At 45.7% G+C, this 21,009-nt stretch overlaps 1 long non-coding RNA gene across 1 annotated transcript; it reads right to left on the bottom strand.

Moving 5' to 3' along the window:
- Positions 1 to 1,955: 1,955 nt before the first annotated feature.
- On the bottom strand, positions 1,956 to 4,842 carry LOC136544829 (uncharacterized). Its single transcript, XR_010780840.1, has 3 exons — positions 4,318 to 4,842; positions 3,239 to 3,343; positions 1,956 to 2,224 (listed from the first exon to the last, which is right to left on the bottom strand). It is a non-coding gene; the product is annotated as an uncharacterized lncRNA (long non-coding RNA).
- Positions 4,843 to 21,009: the final 16,167 nt, after the last annotated feature.

The following is a 21,009-nucleotide window of genomic DNA, read 5'->3' as shown; positions in this document are numbered from 1 at the left end:
TTTGACCTATCGTATATACAGGTCCCTCCTGAAACTCGGAAAAGACGACATCGACGTCTGCGACATCTCGCTGGACAAGATGGAGTAGAGGAAAGGAGAGGAGAGGCAGCAGCCACAGAGACGGATCACGATGCCTCTGCTCCACAACCTGAAGACACAACCACGATTACCAAGCCTAAGAGAAAACGAGGGGATAGAAAAGGAAATCTATATCTAGATAAGGCATGCTATGTGATAACGGAGGTCAGGCCAGCAGGGGAGGTCCTTGAGCTGAAGGAATTAAGAGGACGATTCTATAATACGATCGGAGCCCTAGTTAGAGATAAATTGAACCCAGCAATCCCTAACTGGAAAGAGGTACCAGAGAACAAAAAGAATAAACTATGGGATAGGCACTTGAGGGTCAATTTTAGATTTCCAGAGGGTAAGCACGAACTGGTAAAAAAATGCTTTCAAGATGATGGGAGAGGTATTCCGAAGTTGGAGGTCGGACCTCAACACGAAGTATATCCAAAAGGGGTTAACTCCCTTCAAAGAGTTTGGCAAAATAACTCCTAGTCAATGGGAGGAGCTCGTGGTTCAGAAGACTTCACCGGAGGCATTGGAGCTTAGTGCCCGTAACACCGAGCTGGCGAAGAGGAACAAACACCACCATCATCTAGGCCCCGGTGGCTACTATGCCAAGGAAGAGCAGTTTAGGAAGATGGACGAAGAGGCCGCAGCTGCTGGGAATATTGATGTGATGAATCTGAAGGTACGCTCAAGGAACTAGATATATGCGAGGAGTACAAAAACATCCGGCAGTAATCTTAAGTTTGATAAGCCGGAGACCCAAGAGGCGGTATCAAGGATACTGAAATATGCTGAAGACAAGGAGAAGGGCTCCTTCAATCCTTCCAGAGAGAGGGACGAGCTTAGCCTTGGCTTAGGAAACAAGGAGCACACAGGCCGCACCAGGGGGCTAGGGAAAAGGACTACCTGGAAGCAAGGATTCAAAGAGGACAGGCACATGTACAAGAAACATGGCTGAGACTGGGAGACTAGTCTTGAGCTCCAAGTGAAGGCTCTAGTTGCGAAGGCGCTGGAGGAGCAAGGACTGTCTACGGAGCCACGGATGTTAGTGACGCCGCCGGGAGAACTGGCATTAGTTGGCAGCCCTTCGAAAGTTCCTAGCAGCCAAGGTTCCACTACAGCCTCAACCCCCATCAATCGCAACAGGAACCAACTAGTTGCACCTTGGTGTTTCTAAGCGGCCGATAGAACACTGTGATGGAGGTGGCAACGGGTGTGGCACATCCTCCCGGTGGCTTACACCACAATAATAAGATACCGCCGGACTACACTAGGGTCGAGGTGCATACCGTGAAGCCTGAGTTCATGCAGTGGAGGATAGACTATGCAACTCCTGAGGGGCTAGTGTTACTCGGAGACGTTATTGGACAGTTCATCCTTTGGCACAAACATGACATTATATTAACTGCTTCTTCGCCGCCTCCCCCTCTCCCAAATTTGGAGCGAGTTGTTGAGGTTGGGGAGATATTTTCACCATCTCGTGACCACCACGTACCTGAGATGCCACATTCTTCCCTGCCTCCTAGCGAGCATGTGCCTGATGAGATGCCACAACCTTCTCCAGCTCGTACCAAGCAAGTGCATGATGAGATGCCACAGTCTTCTCAACAAGCACAGCCGATACATGAACAACAAGTGTGTGGCAGAACCGCCTAATTTAATGCCTCGCAGGAGTGCTTGTCTTCCATTAGACACTAAGCACTCAGGGGAGAACACTAGATTACTCGGTTCCGTAGGGCACACCCAAGGGGAGAACCCGAAAATCCACATTTTTACCATCAGGATCACAAATGAGAGAATAAAGCTTACATCATTCGTAACCATTTCTTACATCACTTTTAATACAACATCAGAGTATAATATTTATTAATATGACAGCGGAATGAAATCATATTATCAGAGTTATAAACAATTTACTTGAACTGCGGAATAGAAACATGTGAATAGAGTTACAAGCGGAAATAAACATCTATTAATGACATGATGAAATATTGATATATAGACTAAGGCAACATATTATGAAACTTTCATTTATAAAATCATTTGGTGAGAGTTATAAATAGCAACTACGATCGCAGCGTAAAGGAAATCCTCTCTGAGCCCACCAGGAGGAATCCACACACAAAGGTCAGCTCAAGCGTCCACCTGTCACCTGCAACAGGGGAAGTAAAACCCTGAGTACTCAATTGTACTCAGCAAGACTTATCCGACAGGAGAAAAGAAAAGACTCCAAGGATATACAAGGCTATCTGGCTGGTGGGTTTATTACATTTGCAGGAAGCATTACTAAGCGTGCATCCTTATGTTTGATTTTTATTAATAGCCACATTGGTTCATTAACTAACCATTCTATGTAAGCACCTGTGCTACTTTCAAGCAGGTGGTAAGCAATCAAGTTTCCTTTGTCCATCTTCCATCTTTCATCTTTTAGTTCTTACTACGATGCTAAACCGTAGACAAGCCGTACCGGATAGACCGGCGATTCGCGAATCAATGCCCCCAGCTGGGTACCCCGAAAACACATGCCCCGCTTGTACCCCAGGCACAAGCAGGACCAACCCATCACTCTCCTGTCCCGGGTGTCCAGGTCCCCGTCCAAACTGGGACTCCAAGCCACCGCCTCTGAGTCCCGGACTCAGTGCGGTGCAAGGACCTCCTCCACCAAAAACAAACCCTGACAGTCGGTCCGGAAAGAGCCGGATCCGCGACAAGAGAGCAACAAGTCTTCCAAGCGCCCATACACAAGTATGTGCTCGGGATAATAAGTCTGTGACCTGCCTAGAGTCATATGCATGATCGGTCCTTAATCGACCAGACAGGGAAGACGGTGTAACCAAGCTATGACCCGCCTCCGCGGCGACACAACTTCTTACACCCACCAATACCCAAACCATATCCCTGCCCGGTCACCATTTTCCTTTCCACCATTTATTATTTTCCAAGTGATAGTAATCCCATAATATATTTCCTATCTCTCGCGAGTGACAGGCAATCACTCGACTTCTACCGGAGTCCTTAGCATAGCATTCTACACGATCCTATCATACTAGTAGTAAGACTTATAGGAATAAAGATATATATGCAAGTGGGTTTCATGCAACTCCTTAACTTAATGCACAAATATTATTTAAACTGCAGAAAGTAGGGGTTATGCACCGGGGCTTGCCTGGGAAAAATATAATAAGAAGTTAGCTTTCCATCATGGCGACATGATCTCCAAAAGCACCATTCCTCCAGCAACTCTCGACGACTCCGTGATCCACCGATGTCCCTATTATGATATGCAATGTAATACCATGCAAAGATATAATTAATTGACTGCAATCGTGACTCGTATAAATTAGACGTACGCCTCTCAAGCTAACGTGATAGCTCTAACGCTGGTCTACGTATCCATGTTGTCGAATAAGGCGTTTCTTCCCACTAATTATTTTAGTTATATAAACTCAAGTTGTTTCTTTATTTTATCCTATCGAATTAGTCTTTATTCGCAATGGGACATCGTTTTCTATCTAGCAACTAATTATTCCGAAGCTATAAAATTATGGTGAGCGGCTAATATTGGTAGGAACCTACTGCAAAGATTTCAGATCCAATACTATTACCAATTTCTCACGGAGGTTCCTACAAATTTATATTTTACAATATTAAGTATCTTAGATTAATTATATAGCTCCCAAAAATATTACCAACTACGTGAACAAAATATACTAACATGTAGAGCATGATTTTGGAGGACTAACAAAACTGGTTTCATAATTTTTGGATTCCTATACAATTTTATATTGATTTTGCAAGTTTAACTTTTAACTAACTTAGAAATTGCTCTACAATTCGAAACGGGCCGGCGCAACCAAATTGGCCCAGCCGCTCCCACGGCCACAAACGCACAGCACGTGCACGGCCCAGCGGCCAGCGCAGCCCAGGCGGGAGTGACACCCGACCGGCCCAGGCACAAGCGGACTAAGGCCGGCCCAGGCGGTTGCCTGACCAGCGGATGGGCGGGGCAGCGAGCAGGCCGTGGGCATCGGCCCAGAAATCCTACGGCGGCCCGAGTGGCACGGTTGCACGCATAGCAGGCCGGCCGAACAGGCCCGACCCGGACGTGAGTTGCAGATTTTTGCATAAGAGACCCCCGCTTAAAGCTAAACTAACCCACAGTACTATGTATACTATTCATCAGAGTCATGTATTTACAGTAAAGACCCCGTATTACGTTTCTTCTTGGATTCATATCCTCCTTACCTTCCTTCACACAAGCAGAGCACCAGGGGCAGCATCGACGGCTCGGAGCTGCGGGCGGCCATGGCGATTTCGTGGCGAAGGGACGCGCTCGCGCGCGGCAGCTGCGGGACCACGAGCACGCAGCAGTCCCGAGCAGACCGAGGGGCACGGCAAGGGCGTGGACACCGGGGTACTTGGTGGTGAGGCTTGGTGCGGACGGACCGGCGATACGCGGGTGCGGCACAGGACCACGCAGCGGGGCTGCGGCTGCCGTGCGCACGCGTGGGGGAAAACTGGAACCTACTGGCACAAGACACGGCAGAAGGCGCGGCACGGCGGTCGTGCGTGCGCGTACGGCGGTGGCGATGCGGCTCGTCGGTGGGGCTGGCCGCGCGGTGGTCGAGCACGGGCGCATGGACGGGGCACGTCAAACCGGTGCACAGCTACGGCAGCCGCGGGAGCAGGAAGGCAGCGTGCCGGACCAGAGCGGGGAAGGAAGAGGAGACGTGCGGGTGCTTGCGCGAGGCAGCTCGGTCCAGTGCGGTAGAGGGCTTCACGCGCGCTCAAAAAGATAAAGAGGAGGGCGGTGCTGCGGGGCTACGGAGGAGCAGAGGGAAAAAGCAAGAGCTGGGGCCTGCGTCCAGCACGGGGAACCGAGGACGCGCAAGCACGAGGGGAAAAGGGAAAAAAACCGACAGGCGGACGGTGCCGGCCGTGGCCCAGCGGCCATGGCGTGTTGCGGGACAGCAACGCGATGTTGCGGTCCAGAGCTGTGGCTGCGGCCTGGCAACGGAGCTGTGCAGGACCGAGACGAGGACTGCTCGGCTGCTCTGCTGCGCTTTCATTAAACAAAAATTAGACAAGTCGCTGTCAACAAACAGAAAACGTGCCGCACGGAACTAGTAGCTCGGCAAATGTATGTATATATATATATATATATATATATATATATATATATATATATATATATATATATATATATATATATATATATATATATATATATATATATATATATATATATATATATATACAACGATCAAGTCCCGAGACGACGTACAGCAGTCGATGGTCTCCTGCCAGGCCGAGATGGCCTACGATCTGCTTGCACATAACGATTAAAATAATCATACTTACTTTAGATTGCATGTATATATGCATATACTACGTCATCAAATCATGCACATAGGAAATTTTCCCTTGCAGCCAATCTACACGTTACAACAATCATCCAGAAAGCTTAAGTCAATTCACGTTCTATATATATATATATATATATATATATGGAGCAAGAAATCAAGGCAGAAAGAGAAGGCAAAACAAAGGGCAAGGACAGAGCAAGCAGCGACAAGCAAAGGCATTGATGGTGCCGCAGCGATGATGCAACGAAACGGACAGTCGAACGGTGACGTTTAGCGGAGCGGAAACACGACCGGTCAGGCAAACAGACATGCTAAGGGACAGGGACGTGACGGTAATAAATGCAAATCAACGAGTACGCTGTATGTCAGGAAGCAATTAAACGAAGCCGCTGCGCTCTCTCTCATACGTTCGTGCTTATCAAAATAATATATATATCGTTCTCACTATTAATAGATTTTATTTTATTTATAAAAGTTGTTTTTCATACTTAATCTAACAGAACAAACCGTTCACTAGCATCGTCGTTTGACATTTCCAATTATTTCTACTCACTGTGAAATTTAACTTGAGCGTTTATTCGAGTCCACGAAACTAAGCCACACAGGATTCGCTTATCGCCTTGAGTACTTTTTATATATAAAAAAATTGAGAGACTCGTTTCGAAAATTTTTGATTAGGCCTAAATCGCGGCGCTAAACATGATCGTAACACCGGGGTGTTACAATCAACCCCCCTTAAAAAGAATCTCGTCCCGAGATTAGAAACTGGAAGCAGAAAAGGGGAAACGCGATTACATTCCGTAGATCAGGGATTGCACGAAAGATTACATGACTTCAAATACTAAACCACACGGGGACCTAGGGATACAGGGTTAAGAGCAACTTGGTACAACCGAGTTCTACTCCAGAAGTCGAGATAGACGAGAACAATGGAGAAACAACAAGATAATGATTATCCAAAACATGGCGTAGCACCAACAAATCCAGAAACAGTCGACTGAGAAGTAAAACATCGTGAACCCTAAGATTGACTACCCAAAAAGGGAAATTGAACTTCTTCGACGAATCGGATCCTTCCTTCTTCTTCGATCACACCATCACCACAGACAGACGAACATAGCTTCACAACATCGACTGGATTTCGTAGTTCTGCTCCAAAGGTGAGGGGAAATGGGGATGAAGGAGAAAAGCAAGGACCAAGGGTATTTATAGAGGCGAACGAAGAGGGAAAAGCAACACATCGACGGCAGATGCGGCGGGGCTGGAATACACAGACGGTGCATGATGTGGAGATAAGGTCAGAAACATGGCGTGCTTCCTGCGCGAGCGACGGAGGGGGAAATAAAGGAGAGTAGAGGGGGGGTCCGCTCGATGAGGCAGGCGTGCGGGTGGTCGTGTCACCAAAGAAGAAGGAAAAGAAGGGAAATGGGGGGGGGGTCCGGTATGGGGACGAGGCGCGAGAGTCGGGAGCCGACCGGATGCTGGAAAAGGAGCAACGCACAGTGCACAAAGATGGCGGGCACTGCACGATGCCGCGGTCACGCGAAAACGGGACGATAATGGACCCGACATCGACGGCGTTCGCAGGGCACGCAGCGAAATAACCCGGCATGCGTAGCACGGTCAACTAAGCACAGGGCTTGGGACAAAACGTCCACTCTGACTTTTGCAACTACTCCCGACTATCCACTGCTGACCTTCCTTGACCACATCCATCTTTTCTGTAAACCCAGATCATGTCATACTTCCTTTCTCCAAACCATCTCCTTTTTACCTTGAAAAACACTTTTGCATCCCCATTATGGATTTCCCGTTTGAACACCCGAACATTTTTTTAAGGAGAAAATTTTAAAACAAAACAGTACGGCGGTGTAACTTGGTAAAGGTACTTGGTTAACAACCTCGATACCAGCGCGTGCCGAGCAGCGTCACATGTGGCAGCTGTTCCACATGGAGCCCTCGGTTTCGTCGCGGCACCATAAGCTTTTAAACCAGGCAACTTTTACCAACTTACACGCCCAGAAGGCAGTGGGGTCATAGACCACAGAGTAAGGGGTATCGCAAGGGAAAAATTCAACAACAAAGGTTTCCCTCCACAATAAGGGACAAGGAATTTAAATCCAACGACGGATTTGGTTTAAAAAGATTCAAGTGTTCTGTTGGGACATCCACAATTAGTCGCTACAGTGTCCAATAACATCCAATCACGGCTGATCTGCTTGGCATCTGAAGGTCAACTTCTCTTGTAACTCACTTATCATCGCCCTTGGAAAACTTAGAGCAAGCCTAACAAGACTTTAAAGTAAATGAACGCAATAAACACAGCGAAATAATTAAAATGCATGTTCCAACGATCTTACACGGGTACAACGTACAGGCATTCAGGCTCACATTCACGACATAGCATTCACCTACGGTCGGACGATCTCAACAACTACGGACGACAACAACGGCAAGAGAAAAATACAGTGGGACAGCAACGAAAAACACTACTACTACGGGCACAACGTCCCAAGGCAACTAGTCTACATCCTCACGGGGCAACGACTGAGTGAGAGGAACCAAGGGTTCTGCATCAGACACTTCCGAGGGTGGAGGTGCGGGCGGTGCTATAACACCAGTTCTCCTTCTTTCTGGCGGGTGGAGAGGGATCCCTTCTAAGATCGGGGCATCCTGCCTTCCATCAACCAGCGACCTCCGCCTGGCCCTAGTGAACAGATAGGCCTCACCCAGCTGATGGACATGCCGATCTTCAGCCTCCTTCAGAGATTCCTCCATGGTAGCCTCTCGGCTCTCAGCAGCTGCAGCGCTGGCATGCGCTTCGGCGAGCTGCACCTGGAGCATCCGGTTGAAGACCTTGGCTTCCTCGGCGCGCCGAAGGCACGCCCTCAGCTCCAAGGCTTGACGGTCGTACTGCTCATCCAGAGCGAGCAGGTACGTGGTCAAGTGCACCATAGTGGGACTGTCCTCTTGCACATCCCGCCCTTGCAAAGCCTCCATGCGAGCCCTCCATGCCCGCCGGTTCCTATCCAAAGGTGGAAAGAACCGCATGGGGGTACGGGCAATGGGCTCCTCATAGATCTGGCAGAGGTACCGTAAGGCTTTGCGGGCCACAACCTGGTAGGTGTCGGTGAAGCTAAACCCGATTGCAGTCACACTCCAGGCTTCGGTGAGGTTAGGGAACTCTTCACTCTTCCCGATGTAGACTGTAACCTCACACCGCTCGGTGCCATGCTCCTCATACTCACGGCCCTCATACTCGGGGCGATCATTGACTCCGAGCTTTTGCAGGGTGGCATGCAGGATTTTGGGAAACCCCTCAACATTCAAGCAGTAGGTGCTAACCCAGGCTCCTACCATCTCTAGCGGTGGTTGCAAGGAAGGCTGAGTGAAAAGCTGGCTCAAAGGAGAAGCTAAGCGAGCTAAAATGCGCTGAGTGGTGGTACCAATGGCTAAGCCAGGCTCTACTTATAAAGGCGGAGCGTTCAGTGGTCCTGGCGCGGTTCACCAGGGTTCCCACATGATATCACTACGGCGGATCGACCAAATTCCACGAGTTCGAGGCGAGCGACGTGCGATGTCATTATTGACTAGTACGACTGCAGGGCAAGGGTCCGATAAGAGCGCAGAAAGGGGTATGGGGAGACGTGGGTCACGACCGGTGTGAACCACGGGCGAACACGAAACACGAAGCCACAGTTCAGACCTAACTCTAGCACAGGATGAGTCAGTCGTGCATAATACGACATGCGTGACACCTATGGATGGCGTATCTGCAAGTAATACGAGTACTACAATGCATAGGCAAGATATGCATGAATGCACGTCCTATACGTCCTTTCACTGTTACCACATATAGGGCAACCGTTCATAAAGTTTTGGCACATCGTTCTCTCCCTGTAACTAGCCGATACTATCGGACTATGCTCGAGTCAGTGTACCTGCAGAAACTTAATTAAATCTACCTAAGTCAGCAAAATGCCATCTATCCTGGATACATAACCATAGTAATAGGGCTACTTATATAACTTCGCATATAAACGTCCTAACTTTTTGCAACAATGGGTTCTCAATTTTTAGTTTAGAAAAGGTTTTCGAAGCTTTATTTCCTCATTTATGCTCTGATACCACCTGTGGCAGAACCGCCTAATTTAATGCCTCGCAGGAGTGCTTGTCTTCCATTAGACACTTGAAAGCTCTAGTTTGGTTTTGGTGAATTGATGAAACCCTAAGTGCTAACCTAGTTCATCAAGTGATCATGAGATAGGTAGCACACTTCAAGTAGAGAAGCAAATGAAGATCATAACATGACAATGGTGATAGCATGGAGATGATCAAGGGCTTAAACTTAAAGAGAAGAAAGAGAAAAACAAAAAGCTCAAGGCAAAGGTATAAACCATAGGAGCTATTTTGTTTTGGTGATCAAGACACTTAGAGAGTGTGATCACATTTAGATTTGATAGCCGTACTATTAAGAGGGGTGAAACTCGTATCAGAATGCGGTTATCAAAGTGCCACTAGATGCTCTAACTCATTGCATATGCATTTAGGATCTAGTGGAGTGCTAACACCCTTGAAAATATTTGTGAAAATATGCTAACACATGTGCACAAGGCGCTTTTGGAAAAATGAAATGTCTATTTTCTATTGCGCCGGATGCAAAATTCTTGGTGGTTGGCACATTGGAGCAAGGGTGAAGAAGTTAGAGTTGAAATGGAGTTGGTCGAAATGATGCTGGCGTCGGTCTACTGACCGGACGCTGGGTCACTCAGCGACCGGACGCTGAAAGGCTGCGTCCGGTCGAGCTGTCAGACGGCACAGAAGGCTAGGGTTGAGCACCGGACGCTGGCTGCGTCCGGTCAAGGTGGACCGGACGCGTCCGGTCAGAAAAACATGCCTCGGGGAGCTTACTGGAAACGACCGGACGCTGGGGCTTCAGCGTCCGGTCAGTTTTGATCGGAGCGTCCGGTCAGCTTCGTAGCCGTTGGAATCTGACGAACAGCGTTTGAAGCTGATGACGCGTGGCGTCCATCGGGCGACCGGACGCTGAGGGCCAGCGTCCGGTCAGTATGACCGGAGCGTCCGGTCAGAGCGCGTTTTGCCTAGTGAAGGGGTATAACGGCTCTATTTGATGGGGGCTCTATTTATAGCCCCATGGCCGGCTGTGGCTCACTATCTTTGGCCATTTTCATTGACATAGCAACCTTGTGAGCCTAGCCAAAGGACTCCCACTCATCTACATCATTGATTCATCATCATAGTGAGATTGGGAGTGATCCAAGTGCATTGCTTGAGTGATTGCATCTAGAGGCACTTAGTGATCGTGTTTCGCTGTGGATTTCGCTTGTTACTCTTGGTGGTTGCCGCCACCTAGACGGCTTGGAGCAGCGAGGATCGTTGAGCGGAGGTGGTGATTGTCTCCGGCTCCAATCGTGGTGATTGTGAGGGGTTCTTGACCTTTCCTCGGCGGAGCGCCAAAAGGTACTCTAGTGGATTGCCTGTGGCTTGTGTGATCCTCATCTTGTGTTGGTTGTGCGGCACCCTATTGAGGGTTTGGCGTGTGAAGCCAATTAGCGCGTGAACCTCCAAGTGAGTGAATCGCCACAACGAGGACTAGCTTGCCGGCAAGCAAGTGAACCTCGGTAAAAAATCATTGTCTTCATCATTGATTCCGAGGTGATTGGTCTTCATTGTTATTCATCTTTGTGATTGATTGGCTCTTCATCTACACGGCGGTATAACTATCCTAACCACTCTCTTTACTTTACCGCAAACTAGTTGACAAGCTCTTTAGTGTAGCTAGTTGTGAGAGCTTGCTTGCTTGGTTGGTGTGGCTCTTTAGTTAGTCTTTGAGAGCACACTAACATAGGATAGTGTCTTTGCTATTGTGTGAATAGACACTATCTAAACTAGAATTGTGGTAGGTGGCTTGCATTTTAAGTAGGCTAGTGCAACACTCGCTTCGCCTCATAATTGTCTAACCATTTGGTTAAGTGTTGTTGTAGAAATTTTTATTAGGCTATTCACCCCCCCTCTAGCCATTAGGACCTTTCAAGTGGTATCGGAGCCGAGGTCACCGTTATTTGAGGCTTAACAACCTTCGGTGTTAAAATGGCTCAAATCAACAACACCAAGAAGCCACCCCAATTTGATGGCTCAAATTATTCTTATTGGAAGTCAAAGATGGCCACACATATCAAGTCAATCAATAGAAAGGTGTGGAAGGTGGTAGAAACCAAAATTGAGATTGGTAATCCGGAAAATCCCACCGCCGCCGAAGAAGTACTTCTCCAAAACAATGATATTGCTCTAAGTGCCATTCATGATGCAATTGATGCAAGAACATTTGAGCAAATCAAAAATATTGAGATGGCACATGAGGCTTGGAAGAAGTTGGAAGAATCATTTGAAGGTACTCAAGCCGTGAAGGGTGCAAAGGCATACATCCTTAAAGAAAAGTTTGCAAGCTTCAAGATGAAGGAGGATGAGAGTGTGCCGGACATGTTCCACCGAATGGAGGTGATTGTAAATGATCTCAAAGCACTTGGTGAGAACATAGAGGACAAGGACTTCTCAAACAAGTTCTTGAGATGTTTGCCTGGGAGATTTAAAATGTTGGTCACCTTGCTAGTGAGGAGTGGTTTGAACACAATGACACCAAATCAAATCTTGGGAGATATAATGACCGATGATGCTTATAGAGATGATGATGAGAAGGAAGAAAAGAGGGAGAAGAAAGATGAGAAGAAGGATGACAAGAAGAAGAGCGTGGCATTCAAGGCCACATCATCCAAGGGCAAAGCAAAGCAAGAAACATCAAGTGAGGATGATGATTCATGGGATGATAGTGATGATGAGAAGATGGCTCTCTTTGTCAAGAGGTTTGGCAAGTTCATGGTAAAGAAAGGCTACCGTGCAAGAAGAAAGAAGTCTTCATCCAAGAACAAAGATGAGTCAAGAAGATGCTTCAAGTGTGGAAGCAAAGATCATCTTGTTGCTCAATGCCCATATAATAGCGACAATGATGATGACAAGAAGAACAAGAAGAAGGACAAGAAAGAAAAGAAAGAGAAGAAGGACAAGACATTCTTCAAGAAGAAGAAGGGTGGATCATATGTGGTCACTTGGGATAGTGATGCTTCCTCAAGTGATGATGATGATGATAGTGATGATCACAAGACCACCAAGAAGAAGGTTCTTGCAAGTATAGCAATCAATGAGAAGCCTTCTCTCTTCGACTCTCCATCATGCTTCATGGCTAAGGCCACTAAGGTACAAACTTGTGATGATGGAAGTGATAGTGAACATGATAGTGATAGTGATAATGATGATGATGAACCTACAAAAGATGAATTAATTGATATGCTAGAAGATGCTAGAGAACACTTTGACATCTCAAGAAAGGAATGCAAAAGCTTGCGAAAGGAACTAAAAGCCCTTAAGCAAGCATTTGATGAGCTCAATGCATCTCATGAGAGGCAAGAGGATGCCCATGAGAAGCTTGGCAAGGCTCACAAAAAGCTTGAAAAAGCTCATTTCACTTTGCTTAATGAACAAGATAAAAAGAAGCATGTTGAAACTTGTGATGTAGGTGTAACTTGTGATTTAATTGATACATCACTATCTATGCCTATCATTGTTCCTCCAACTAACCCTTCTTGTAGCACTTCCACTTCTACCTCATCTAGTAGTGATGGTCACACTTGTGATACCTCACTAGTGGTTGAGAATGAGAACCTCAAGAAGGAGGTAACTAAGCTCACTCACACCTTGGCTAAGGCTTATGGTGGTGAGGACCGCTTGCTTATGGCCTTGGGTAGCCAAAGAGCTTCTCTCTACAAAGAGGGATTGGGCTATACCCCCAAGAAAGGCAAGGCGGCCTTTGCTCCTCACAAGACAAGTTTTGTGAAGAACAATGGTCGGTTTTGCACTAGTTGCAAGCAAGTTGGTCATAGAGAGCATGAATGCACCAACAAAAGCAAAAATGCTAATGTATCCTCCATTAAGCTTAATTCTTCCTATATGCTTGTTAAGGGTACAAACGGTGTGAAGGCTAAGTTCATTGGCAAACCATGGATGGGCTCAAAGAAGAAAGCCATTTGGGTGCCAAAGAGCTTGGTTACTAACCTTCAAGGACCCAAGCAAGTTTGGTTACCTAAAAAGAATTGATCTTCTTTTGTAGGTCAATTACAAAGCCGGAGGAAGGCATTGGGTTCTTGATAGTGGGTGCACTCAACACATGACCGGTGATGCAAGAATGTTCAACTCAATCAACACCAATGGCAATGATGGCTATGATAGTATCACATTTGGTGACAATGGCAAAGGCAAGGTCAAAGGGCTTGGTAAGATTGCTATATCCAATGACATGAGCATATCCAATGTGTTGCTAGTAGAGAGATTGAGCTTCAATTTGCTATCCGTAGCTCAATTGTGTGATCTTGGATTCAAATGCATATTTGGAATAGATGATGTAGAGATCATAAGTGTAGATGGCTCTAACTTGATCTTCAAAGGCTTTAGATATGAGAATCTATACTTGGTTGATTTCAATGCTAGTGAAGCTAGATTGTCTACATGCTTGTTCACTAAGTCTAGCATGGGTTGGTTATGGCATAGAAGGCTTGGTCATGTTGGAATGAAACAATTGAATAGATTGATTAAGCATGACTTAGTTAAAGGCTTGAAAGATGTTGTGTTTGAAAAGGATAAGCTTTGTAGTTCTTGTCAAGCCGGCAAACAAGTTGGAAACACCCATCCTAAGAAAAGCATGATGAGCACTAGTAAAGCATTTGAGTTATTGCACATGGATTTGTTTGGGCCAACACAATACACTAGTATCGGTGGAAATAAATATGGATTTGTGATAGTGGATGATTACACTAGATACACATGGGTATTCTTTCTAGTGGACAAAAGTGATGTATTTGCAACATTCAAATCATTTGTCAAAGGCATTCACAATGAATTTGAAACAACCATCAAGAGAGTTAGAAGTGACAATGGTAGTGAGTTTAAGAACACTAGAATTGATGAGTTAAGTGATGAATTTGGAATTAGACATCAATTCTTGGCCAAGTACAAACCTCAATCAAATGGCCTTGTTGAGAGAAAGAATAGAACACTCATTGATATGGCAAGGTCTATGCTTAGTGAGTACAATGTGAGTCAATCTTTTTGGGCCGAAGCTATCAACACGGCTTGCTATTGTAGCAACCGCCTCTATTGTCACCGATTGAAAGAAAAGACACCTTATGAGCTCTTGAATGGTAGAAAGCCCAACATTGCATATTTTTGGGTCTTTGGTTGCAAATGCTATATCTTGAAGAAAGGCACAAGATCGGGCAAGTTTGACAAGAAATGTGATGAAGGATTCCTACTTGGGTATTCCACCACAAGCAAAGCATATAGAGTTTGGAATTTGGATAGTGGTACTCTTGAGGAAGTTCATGATGTTGAATTTGATGAAACCAAGGGTTCACAAGAAGAGAATGAGAACTTAGAAGATGTTAGAGGCATTCAACTTTCAAATGCCATGAAGAACATGGATATTGGTGAATTGAGGCCTAGGCAAGTGATTGATGATGAAGATGATCAAGTGCAAGTGCTCTCCAACTCTAATGTGCAAGATGATACAAATCAAGCTAGTGCAAGTAACTCTCATGATATTGATCAAGATCAAGTGGCTAGTACATCATCTCAACCCAATGATCTAGCAAGTGCAAGCAATCAAGTTCCATTGCTTCAACCAACAAGTATTGCAAGAGATCATCCTTTGGATACAATCATTGGTGATATCTCAAGAGGTGTACAAACAAGATCAAGATTAGCATCATTTTGTGAACACTTCTCTTTTGTGTCATCCATTGAACCAAAGAAGATAGATGAAGCTTTGAAGGATGTTGATTGGGTGAATGCTATGCATGAAGAATTGAATAACTTCACAAGAAATCAAGTATGGGAATTGGTAGAAAGACCAAAGGGACACAATGTGATTGGAACCAAATGGGTCTTTAGAAACAAGCAAGATCAAGATGGGATAGTTGTAAGGAATAAAGCAAGATTGGTAGCACAAGGCTATACACAAGTTGAAGGTCTTGACTTTGGAGAAACCTATGCCCCGGTTGCTAGATTGGAAGCAATTAGAATCTTGCTAGCCTATGCTTGTGCCCACAACATCAAGCTCTATCAAATGGATGTCAAGAGTGCATTTCTCAATGGTTATATCAATGAAGAAGTATATGTTGAGCAACCTCCCGGTTTTGAAGATGATAAGAAGCCCAACCATGTGTACAAGTTGAAGAAAGCATTGTATGGCTTGAAGCAAGCACCTAGAGCATGGTATGAGAGATTGAGGGACTTCCTACTCTCTAAAGGGTTCACCATGGGCAAGGTTGACACCACTCTTTTCATCAAGAAGATTGGAAAAGATCTATTTGTATTGCAAATATATGTTGATGATATCATATTTGGATCAACCATGTTGATGCAAAAGTGGATCTGCAAACACAAAGGGCTAATACCCGAATCGATATCCAAAGCGTGCCAGTCGATTTGACCTGCTAATCGACAAGGATGAAGATACGAACACTTTGGTCCTGACAACAGCGATACGCCCGGAAGTCACGGCCAAGAGGTGCTCACGCGGAACTCAAGAATCGTCAAAGGTCGCACTGAAACGATGCAGCTCGCCGAATCAATGAGAACTCGTAAAAAAGGAAAAATATGCGAATTGACGAAGTCGCCGAAAAGTAAGTAGATGCGAATAGGAGTAAAAATTGGTTTTGATATTGATTGATATGATCATATTACATTGCCCCTTACTCCATATTTATACCCTGATCTAAAGAGACACAACCAAACACAACTAGGACACCAATCCCATATCTAAGGAAACACGTGACTCTTACATGAATCACACCCTAACAAATATAGAAAAGGAAATCAACTCCTATCTATTTCCCTGTCCGCCTCAAGTACGATGGAAATCTCACCGTCCTCCTTCCCATCGGCATACTCCCTACTTCATCGGCAGTAGTCTTCAAGTCTTCCTTCATCGGCATACTCCATGTTTCATCGACAGTAGTCCTCAAGCCTCCCTTCATCAGCATCGACAATAATACCTCCAACCTCATCGGCAACGCCCGAGTCCAAATCAACCTTTCCATCGACCATCACCAGCTATCGGCAACCATCTTTACAAACTGGCTTTCATCAGCTATCAAAGTATTCAATAACTTTCCCCTTGCCGATTAGTCCACTCCGATTATTTTGACACGTGCAAAAAACGGTGTCAACACATGCCCCCCAATTTCGGAGTATAAAACCATTAATGCTCCGAAATTTACTCCAGATAACGCTTGCCTTTGCCCGATTACCGTAACTCATTCTCCAAGCCAAAACTTGATTTGTTATCAAATCCAATCAAATCTAATCTTGATTCACACACTTCAGTAAATATCGCACAATCGTCAACCACTCTTGCCTTGATTATGGTTAAGATACCGAAACAATAACCCATCAGCAAAGATCTTAATATGATAACGCTGCCATTTTCAGAATTAAAATATCATAAATCGATATCCCCTCCAAGTCATGACTACTTGTCATCAACTCATCTGTACAATCCCCTGATTATCGCGCGAATAGTTACCATATCCCTCTGAACCGCCTTGACCTATATGCGCGCGACATAGAGATAAGTCCAAAATACCCTTATTCTGGGCGGCTTATAAATAGATTTCTCCGGAACCCTCATTTTCTACCTTCAGCCCCCAATCCTTGGCATTCTCTCTCTCCGGCGGCGACTCCGACGAACAACCGCGCGACCTCAACCAACAAGAACCCTTCTCCGGCACTAACTTCAAGTTTCCGGCTCGTACCTCCACCTTCCTCAAGACAATGGCCATCAACTTCGATGTCCCCGCGGTTCGCTCCACTTCCATTACCTTTTACTTTGATCTTTTTGCAAATTCATTCAGTTGGTGATTTTTCCTTTCTTCTGTCTTCTGGATCTCATAACCTTAGGAACTGCGCAACAAATTAGTTATCCCAACCGATCAGCCGCACGTCCAATGCCTTGGACCAATGGGCAACCCAGATCCAACCGATCTGATCAATGCAGAGGTTAACAGAATCCCCTTTAGAGCCCAAAATTTCTCTTTGAATTTGTGGAAAGACACATTCCGATCTTGGCCCAAAACCACCAAAGGGTGGAAAGATTGGTACTTGAGGGTTAATAGATCGATGCAAGTATACTGGGCAGAACGAAGATTAGACCAATGCATCAGGCTCTCTATTGCCGATATGCAGAAAAATGAATCAATGATAATTGCAGCTGCTTATTTCTGGTCAGACACGACCAATACTTTTATGTTTGGACATGGCCCAGCTACTCCTACCCTTGCCGATGTCCACATGCTTACTGGCTTGGACATCTCAACTGCCGATGAAGGCTCCATCTATGGTAGAAAGTCTGAATATAGGGTGAATACCCGCAACATCGGCGGTTGGACAGGATATATTCAAGAATACCAGAAAACCGGGACACTTAGCCAGAGGGAACATGCCACATTCCTGAATATGTGGTTAGAAAAATTTATCTTCTGTGGTCGATCAGTAGGACCAACCAACGCCTTCCTCCCTGCAGCTGAACTTTTAGCTAATGGCGTAAGGTTTCCTCTTGGCCGATACCTTCTGAGCTCCACTTATCATCTTCTTCATCAAGTGTCTCAGAAACTTTTGCTTGGCGAACCCATCGGCAACCTGGGAGGCCCGTGGTGGTTTATCAACATGTGGCTGAATGCCCATATGCACAAACGTTTGCAATGGGACTTTTTTGCTCAACAATTCCCACGAGAAATTGCTGAAGACTATGTGCTTGGGGATGATGAATCGGCAACACGCTCACCCCTCAATTTTGGTGAAGCCATAATTGTCCTTCCTGGAACAGAAGCCAACGAAGACCAAATCGGCAGATTCTTTCAAAGCTTCTACAATGGTCTTTCTCGTGATCATAGGGCCTGGGTGCCTTATATCGACGAAGAAAACAGATTCCCCCTTCTTTTCAACTTTGCCGATGACACTCTGAATCAAGATAATGAGCTCATGATGGCTATCATCACTCCCAGGGCAATTCCAGTAAACACATTCGGTAGCGGGAAAAACACCAACATTACATATGAATTTTACAACCCATCGGCAGTATCCCGCCAATTGGCTTTTGGGCAACTGCCAATCAAACTCTGCTTTGCCGATGTGATCAAACCCAGGGAAACAATCACCTGCGGAACAGATTGGAACAAGGTAGTACAACTCTCCCCCGATGCCGATACTACAGATGTTGATATATCCACCTGGACACCAATATCTTTCATCACCGAGTCATATAAGCAATGGTGGCGAGAGTGGAAAGAACAACTGTTCGCAACTTCTGTTCACACATATCGGCACATGATCGACCCTGAATATGACATCCCTGACGACGCGGTAAGTTTCCTTTAACTCCCTTCTGCTTTTCCCTTCATATATCAGTAACTGATTCTCTTGTAACAGGTTAACAACCCAGCACCATCGGTGAGTAAAAGTGGGAAACCCTTCAACCTCCGGCCTGTTTCCCCAACATCGCCGATCGGCTACAACGCTCCCACCTTAGCCGCTTTGACCCACCAGAAGATTCGTACCAAGACCATCACTTCTAAGTCCAAATTGGCTACATCCAGGGCTACTCCATCGGCCGCTGCTACAACCTTGGTCAAAGCCTTTAAGGTAACAACCTTGTTTATTTTCACTTATGCCGATCACAAACTGTATTAACCTTAATCATCAGGGGGTAAGAGCTGCTACTGGATCGTCATCGGCAATTTCGCCGATATCAAGCACCACTCCTTCAGAGGTAGCTTCTTGACTTTACATTTTATCTATTAAATATCATATCTTACACTTTGTTTTGCAGCAACAATTGGGTACATCGGCAAACGTACCAGATGTCCAAGCTTCACAACCAACAAGTGTCGATGCCCCCCAGCCAATCGTTGCCGATGCTCAAGCAAAGCGCAAAGCCTTAACAGATACTGAAGCATAGCCAAAACGACAAAGGTCTATGCCGATCCCTACATCTGCCCCAATCTCATCGGTCATCATACCTCAAGAGCCCACCACCGATGAAGTCACAGAGGATATCCCATCGGCAAGCTCAGCCGATCCTCCACACGACATACTCCAGGTTGCTTCCTCCAGTCAAGCACAGGAAATTGCCTTGAAACAGGTAAACCAATCAGCCTATCTGATTTTACAATACTCATACTTACCCCTAACTGATCTCCTTTTCTCTCTCTCAGGAACAAGATTCCCCGAACAGCCTATTTTCCTTTGCCATTGACATTTCTGACGACGATGGAGAGGAGACAAGTTCTTCCCTTGCACTGGGAACAATATCGGCAGAGACTAAATCCAAGTTGGAAACCCTCCTGAACTTGCTACAGCAAGGTACCGCCCAACTGGTAGATGACTCGGACCCCGCAAAAGCAATTTTCAAAACAATTCGCGGCTAGGTCCCTGCCGATGTTGAAGAAGTACTCTTCCTAGCAGCTCACTTAGAAAGCCGCCAACTGCAATACCAACGGGCTGCTCAGCGCATTGCCGATAGAGCAGCTCAAGCTCAACTTAAAGAAGAGATGCTACAACTGAAACAAATCGCTGATGAGAAGCACAAGGGCATCGTCAACTTGCAGACTTCGGGTGCTGCACTTAAGCAGAAAATCTTGGATCTATCAGCAAGGAAGGTAGCTCTATTGGCTGAATTGAAAGAAATCGATGCAGCCTTAACTCATGCTCAACAAGAAGAAAGCCAGCTACCCAATGCCGTCAAAGCCCTTCAGCAAGAAAGAGATATCCAAGCTCGCAAGGCTTTAGCCATGAAGAAAAAACTCAAGCCTGTGGAGGGTACTGCCGATGACGATATCAAAGAAATGGAGGAAGCCGACCAGATTCGCCTGCGTGCGATATTAGCTATCCAATCCTTGTTGAACGTGTAATCTTATTTATTGTATCGGCACTTTATGAGACATTGACATCCTTGCATAATTCTAGCCGATAGTACTGTTATCGGCACTTGTACTTTTATGCATCTATCCAGATACTAGGGTAATATTTCTTTAAATATTTTCCATTTAACGCTCTGGGAAACACAACCCCTTCGAGGGTTTCTAAAATATATGCATTACCAGGAACAGACTGATTTATCCGATATGGACCTTCCCAATTAGGAGACCACTTTCCAAACTTTGAACTTTTAGTCCCAATCGGTAAAATCAATTTCCAGACCAGATCTCCATCGGCAAACTCTTTTACTTTCACCTTCTTGTCATACCATCTAGCTACTCTTTTCTTATTTTCTTCGATACTAACTAAAGCCCTTAACCGATGACCCGCCACATCTTCCAACTCATCCTTCATAAGAGTATTATAATCATCGGCTGTCAGCTGATTTTGAGAACGTATTCGTCTAGAGCCAACCTTAATTTCCCAAGGCAATACTGCATCGTGTCCATATACTAACTGATAAGGCGTT

This window comes from Miscanthus floridulus, chromosome 3 (genome assembly GCF_019320115.1).
Source record: "Miscanthus floridulus cultivar M001 chromosome 3, ASM1932011v1, whole genome shotgun sequence".
NCBI classification, from domain to species: Eukaryota; Viridiplantae; Streptophyta; class Magnoliopsida; order Poales; family Poaceae; genus Miscanthus; species Miscanthus floridulus.
This window is presented reverse-complemented; position numbering and strand designations above follow the sequence as displayed.